This window comes from Mauremys mutica, chromosome 5 (genome assembly GCF_020497125.1).
Source record: "Mauremys mutica isolate MM-2020 ecotype Southern chromosome 5, ASM2049712v1, whole genome shotgun sequence".
Lineage (NCBI taxonomy): Eukaryota > Metazoa > Chordata > Testudines > Geoemydidae > Mauremys > Mauremys mutica.
The window spans coordinates 1,401,141-1,407,185 of NC_059076.1; the positions used below are offsets into that span (position 1 = coordinate 1,401,141).

The following is a 6,045-nucleotide window of genomic DNA, read 5'->3' on the forward strand; positions in this document are numbered from 1 at the left end:
CATTGAGTGCTGGGGTTCTTAGGAATTGGCTTGTTTTGGCGTTATTGGAAATAGGATTAGCTTGATTTTTGGAATACTGTGAATTCAGGGTTCTTATCTACCCAGTGAAAGTTGGCAAGTATGACTCTGGTCTCTTCCCCAGCCTTAATCCCACAGTGCCCCATACCAAACAAGGAAGGAAACAGCCTATGAAGAAAATTACAGTGAGTACAGATGAGGAATTCCAAGCACTCACTGCTTACTCACAGCCAGTTAGGCAGAAGGCAGAAACCTGAAGACTGTTGAGATCTCCTCAGAAGGATGCCCAGGCTGCTCACGTCCACTTCTGCAGATTCTCGTCCGGCGAGAGCTCCTGGATGATTCCTCTGCAAACTAATAAAGTCAAGCAAATACAATCACTACACACAGCACTACTGGCGCATTTAATCTTGCCCTCATCCCTGCCTCCCTCTCCCATCCCATCTACATCCGCTCGACTCAATGAACAGAGACTGAGTCAACATCCAAAGACACTGCTCCACTCTAGAGCCCAATACCCTGCATGATTTTCATCCCCTCCTATTTGTTCATAGCTCCCGAGATCTAGCCTGTGGGGATGCATACCTAGCACTCCTATCCGTGTCCTATGAAGGGAGACAGCACAAGAAGCAGCAAGGACAGAGACAGAGTGAAAGAGAGACAGACAGAGTGTGTGTTGGCCAACACATTAGAGGAGAGAGAGAGAGAGAGAGAGAGAGAGAGTAAAAAACACAGGAGGGAGTCAAGAAACTCATGAGCTGGAGTCATCCCCCTGGATCCAACCTTCTGCTGCAGAGGACACACCCCTCCTGGCCAAAGAAATTACCAGCCCCTGAAAATGGGGACCTTGTCTCCTTCATAACCACTAGTTAGGAACCTTTTCTTACAAACCCAGACCTTGCTAATGGGGCGTCCCTACCAGGAGCTGAGCCGTGAGCAGAGCAATCACCAAACCAGACACTTATCTCAGTGACAGTGGCCTCTGCTCGGCTCCCAGATGCACGGCTCTTGCCTGGCATGTACAATGCTCACAGGCTCGCTGCTCTCACTCACTTTCCATCGCATGAGGGCAGTAGACTCTGATGTGTGACTGCTGGGTTTAGTACCAAGGAAGAAGTAAAGGGAAGAAAAAAAATAAAATTACCATCTCCGTCTGCAATGTCACGTAGTTTCTTCATCCCACATCTCCCGTATCCCACAGCTCTGCCCACAACCCATCTCCCATTACTACTTTACAGCTGCAACTAGAAGAGACCCATTTTAACTGCACCCAAAATAGTCACTTTGCTCAGGAGACTCTTGTCCCTTCCCCAGCCTTAATCCCAACGAGGAAGCACACGGCCTATGAAGGAAACAAGAGTGAGTACAGACAAGGAATTGAAAACACTGACTTCTTACTCATAGCCAGTTATCCAGAATGCAGAAAGCTGAGGACTGTTCATGTCTCCTTAGAAGGATGTCCAGGCAGTTCAGGTCCACTTCTGCCAGCTTCTTCTCCAGCTGAGACTCCTGGACAATTCCTCTGCAAACTAATAAAGGCAAGCAAGCAAGAACTATCACTACACCAGTGGTTCTCAACCTTTTGTACTGATGATCCCTTTTACATAGCAAGCTTCTGAGTGTGACCCTCCCCTTATAAATTAAGAACACTTTTTGTATATTCAACACCATTATAAATGCTGGAAGCAAAGTGATGTTTAGGATGGAGGATGACATTTCACAACCCCCCAGATAACAACCTTGCAGCCCCCTGACGGGACCTAAACCCCAGTTTGAGAACTCTTGCACTACGTAGAGCCCAATTAAGGCCCTCTTCCCTGCATCGCTTTCGATCTGTCTTAGCCCCACAACACCAACAGTCACCGCTCCAGTCTCGCACCGACTGCCCTGCATGATTTTCGTCCCCTCCTACTTCTTTGTGGCACCCGAGACACAACCTGTGGGGGTGCACACCTAGCTCGCCTCCCAATATCCTAAGAAGGGAGACGGCACAAGGAAAGGCAAGGACAGATTGAGAAAGAGTGTTGGCCAACACACTAGAGAAGAGAGAGAAACACGAGAGGAAGGCAAGCAATTCACCACCTGGACTCATTCTCCTAGATGCAACATTCTGCTGCGTAGGACACACTGCTCCTGACGAGATAACTGAGCAGCCCCTAAAAATAGGGACCTTCTCTCTCTCAAAACCACAGCTAGTCAGGAACCTTTTCTTACAAACACAGCCTCAGCAAACGGGGCATCCCTTTCAGGAGCAAGGTGGGCCGTGAGCAGAGCAATCACCAAAACAGACACTTATGTCATTGACAGTGATGACTGTTCCATTCCCAGTTGGGCGGCTTTTTCAAGGCATCAATAATTCTCGCAGTCCCATCACTCTCATTCACTTTCCATCGCATGAGGGCAGTAGACTCTGACTTGTCACTTCTTTTCCCTTGGTACTAAATCCAGCAGAAAAACAAGTCAGTCACCATCTCAATTGGCAATGTTGGGTAGCCGCTTCTTTTCGCCTCTCCCACATGGTGGGGCTCTGCCCTGAACCCTCCTCCCATCACGTCTTTATGACTACAAGTAGAAAGCACCCCTTGCAACAACACCTGAAATAGTCACTCTGCACAGATGACTCTGGTCAGACACACCGAACCTGTGGGGAAAACACGTAGAAATTGTGCTTCTTTTTGGCTTGTAACTTATTGCTTCTTGTAGCTTTTTGCTTCCAGCAAGCACGGACAAGGAGGAGCAAAGGGGATGGCTAGTTGAGGTGCAGAGCGGGCCCACCACAGTCCCAGACTGCACGCCAGGGGAGATCTAGTCATTGAGTGTTGGGGTTCTTAGGGATTGGCTTGTTTTGGCCTTGTTTTCAAATGGGTTTCTCTTGATTTTTGGCTTATTGTCAAAGTCGGGGCTGCTTATTTCCCCAGTGAAAGTTTGCAATTGTGACTCTGGTCCCTTCCCCAGCCTTAATCCCAAAGAGTCACACACCCAACAAGGAAGCAAACAAAGTGTGAAGAAAATCACAGCAAGTACAGATGAGGAATTCCAAGCACTCACCGCTTACTCACAGCCAGTTAGGCAGAAGGCAGACCCTGAAGACTGTTGAGGTCTCCTCAGAAGGATGCCCAGGCTGCTCACGTCCACTTCTGCATATTCTCGTCCGGCGAGGGCTCCTGGATGATTCCTCTGCAAACTAATAAAGTCAAGCAAATACAATCACTACACAGCACTACTGGTGCATTTAATCTTGCCCTCATCCCTGCCTCCCTCTCCCATCCCGTCAACATCCACAGACACCGCTCCATTCTAGCGCCCAATACCCTGCATGATTTTCATCCCCTCCTATTTGTTCATAGCTCCCGAGATCTAGCCTGTGGGGATGCACACCTAGCACTCCTATCCGTGTCCTATGAAGGGAGACGGCACAAGAAGCAGCAAGGACAGAGACAGAGTGAGAGAGAGAGAGACAGACAGACAGAGTGTGTGTTGGCCAACACATTAGAGGAGAGAGAGAGAGTAAAAAACACGGGAGGGAGTCAAGAAACTCATAAACTGGAGTCATCCCCCTGGATCCATCCTTCTGCTGCAGAGGACACACCCCTCCTGGCCAGAGAAATTACCAGCCCCTGAAAATGGGGACCTTGTCTCCTTCATAACCACTAGTTAGGAACCTTTTCTTACAAACCCAGACCTTGCTAATGGGGCGTCCCTACCAAGAGCTGAGCCATGAGCAGAATCCTCAGCAAAACAGACACTTATCTCAGCGACAGTAGCATCTCCTCGGTTCCCAGATGGACGGCTCTTGCCTGGCCTGAACAATGCTCACAGGCTCGCTGCTCTCACTCACTTGCCATCGCATGAGGGCAGTAGACTCTGACGTGTGACTTCTTTTTCCTTGGTACTAAACCCAGCAGAGGGGAGAAAAAGAAAAAAAATAGCATCTCGGTCTGCAATGTCGCGTAGTCTCTTCATTTCACGTCTCCTGTATCCCACAGCTCCTCCCTCAAACCATCTCCCGTTACTACTTTACACCTGCAACTAGACAGGACCCATTGTAACTGCACCCAAAATGGTCACTTTGCTCAGGACTCTCCTGTCCCTTCCCCAGCCTTAATACCACTGTGCCCTGTACCCAACGAGGAAGCACATGGCCTGTGAAGAAAACTACAGCAAGTACAGATAAGGAATTGAAAGCACTGACCGCTTACTCACAGCCAGTTGTTCAGAAGGCAGGAAGCTGAGGACTGTTCATGTCTCCTTAGAAGGATGTCCAGGCTGCTCAGATCCACTTCTGCCAGTTTCTCCTTGGGCTGGGGCTCCTGGACAATTCCTTTGCAAGCGCAGCTGCAAAAGCCAAGCATGAGCCATAACTACATGCAGCTCTATTGGTGCTTGAAATCTTGGCCTCATCCCTGCCTCCCTCTTCCATCCCATCTACATCGGCCCCACTCGACGAACAGAGACCGAGTTAACACCAACAGTCACCGCTCCACTTTAGCGCCTACTGCCCAACATGGTTTTCGTCCCCTCCTACTACTCCAGGGCTTCCAAGACCTAACCTGTGGGGATGCACACCTAGCACACCTGCCCATGTCCTAAGAAGGGAGACAGCATAAGGAAAGGCAAGGATAGAGAGAGGGTGTGTGTTGGCCAACATACTAGAGAACAGAGAGAGAGAGAGAGAAACACAGGAGGAAGGCAAGCAACTCTCCACCTGCAGCCATTCTCCTGGATCTAACCTTCTGCTCCAGAGGACACACTGCTCCTGGCCAGAGAACTGACCAGCCCCTGAAAATGGGGACCTTGTCTCCCTCATAACCACTAGTCGGGAACCTTTTCCTACAAACCCAGCCCTAGCTAACGGAGCACCGCTACCAGAAGCGAGGGGGCCATGAGCAGAGCAATCACCAAAATAGACACTTATCATTGAGAGTAGCAGCTGTTCCACTCCCAGTTGGACGGCTTTTCCGTAGCATCAATAGCTCTCGCGGTCCGATCACTTTTGCTCACTTTCCAAAGTATGAAGGGAGTAGACTCTGACGCCTGATTTATTTTCCCTTGGTACTAAAGCCAGCATAAGGGGAAAAAACAAGTAAGTTACCATCTCAGTGGGCAATGTTGGGGAGGCTCTATTTTTCGCCTCTCCCACACAGTGAGGCTCTGCCCTGAACCCTCATCCCATCACACCTTTAGGACTACAAGTAGAAAGCAACCCTTGGAATGACACCTTAAACAGTCACTCTGCACAGCACACTCTGGTCACACACACACACCACACCTGTGGGGAAAAGCATGTTTTTGGCTTGTAACTTATTGCTTTCTGTAGCTTGTTGCTTCCAGCAAGCAGAGGCAAAGGGGGGCGAGAGTCAGGGGTGCACAGCGGGCCCACCACAGTCCCAGACTGCAGACGCCAGGAGAGATCCAGAGACTCTGGTCCCTTCAAGCCTTAATCACACAGAGCCCCATAGACAATGAGGAAGCAAACAGAGTGTGAAGAAAATTGCAGTGAGTACAGATGAATTCCAAGCCCTGACCTCTTACTCACAGGCAGTTATGTGGGAGGCAGAAAGCTGAGGACTGTTGATCTCCACTTAAGAGGATTTCCAGGCGGCTCAGGTCCACTTCTGCCAATTTCTCCTCCGGCTGCTGCTCCTGGATGATTCCTCTGCAAACGCAGGACATAACCCAAGAAAAAGCCATCACTACATAAAATTCAACTGGTGCATGAAATCTTGCCTTCATCCCTACCTCCCTGTCCCATGCCATCCACATCAACCCCACTAGAGCAGAGACTCAGTCAACACCCACAGTCACCGCTGCACTCTAGCGCCCACCACCCTGTGTGATTTTGGTCCCCTCCTACTTGTTCATCGCTCCCAAGACCTAGCCTGTGGGGACGCACAGCTACCACACCTGCCCATGTCCTACGAAAGGAGACAGGACAAGGAGAGGCAAGGACAGAGAGAGAGAGAGACAGACAGACAGAGTGTGTGTTGGCCAACACATTAGAGGAGAGAGAGAGAGAGAAAAACATGG

The 6,045-nt window shown here is 49.8% G+C and overlaps 1 long non-coding RNA gene across 1 annotated transcript; it reads right to left on the reverse strand.

The window, feature by feature from the left end:
- Positions 1–2,064: 2,064 nt before the first annotated feature.
- On the reverse strand, positions 2,065–3,307 carry LOC123370906. The gene is made up of 3 exons (XR_006579617.1): positions 3,067–3,307; positions 2,613–2,659; positions 2,065–2,456 (listed from the first exon to the last, which is right to left on the reverse strand). It is a non-coding gene; the product is annotated as an uncharacterized LOC123370906 (long non-coding RNA).
- Between the last annotated feature and the right edge of the window lie 2,738 nt (positions 3,308–6,045).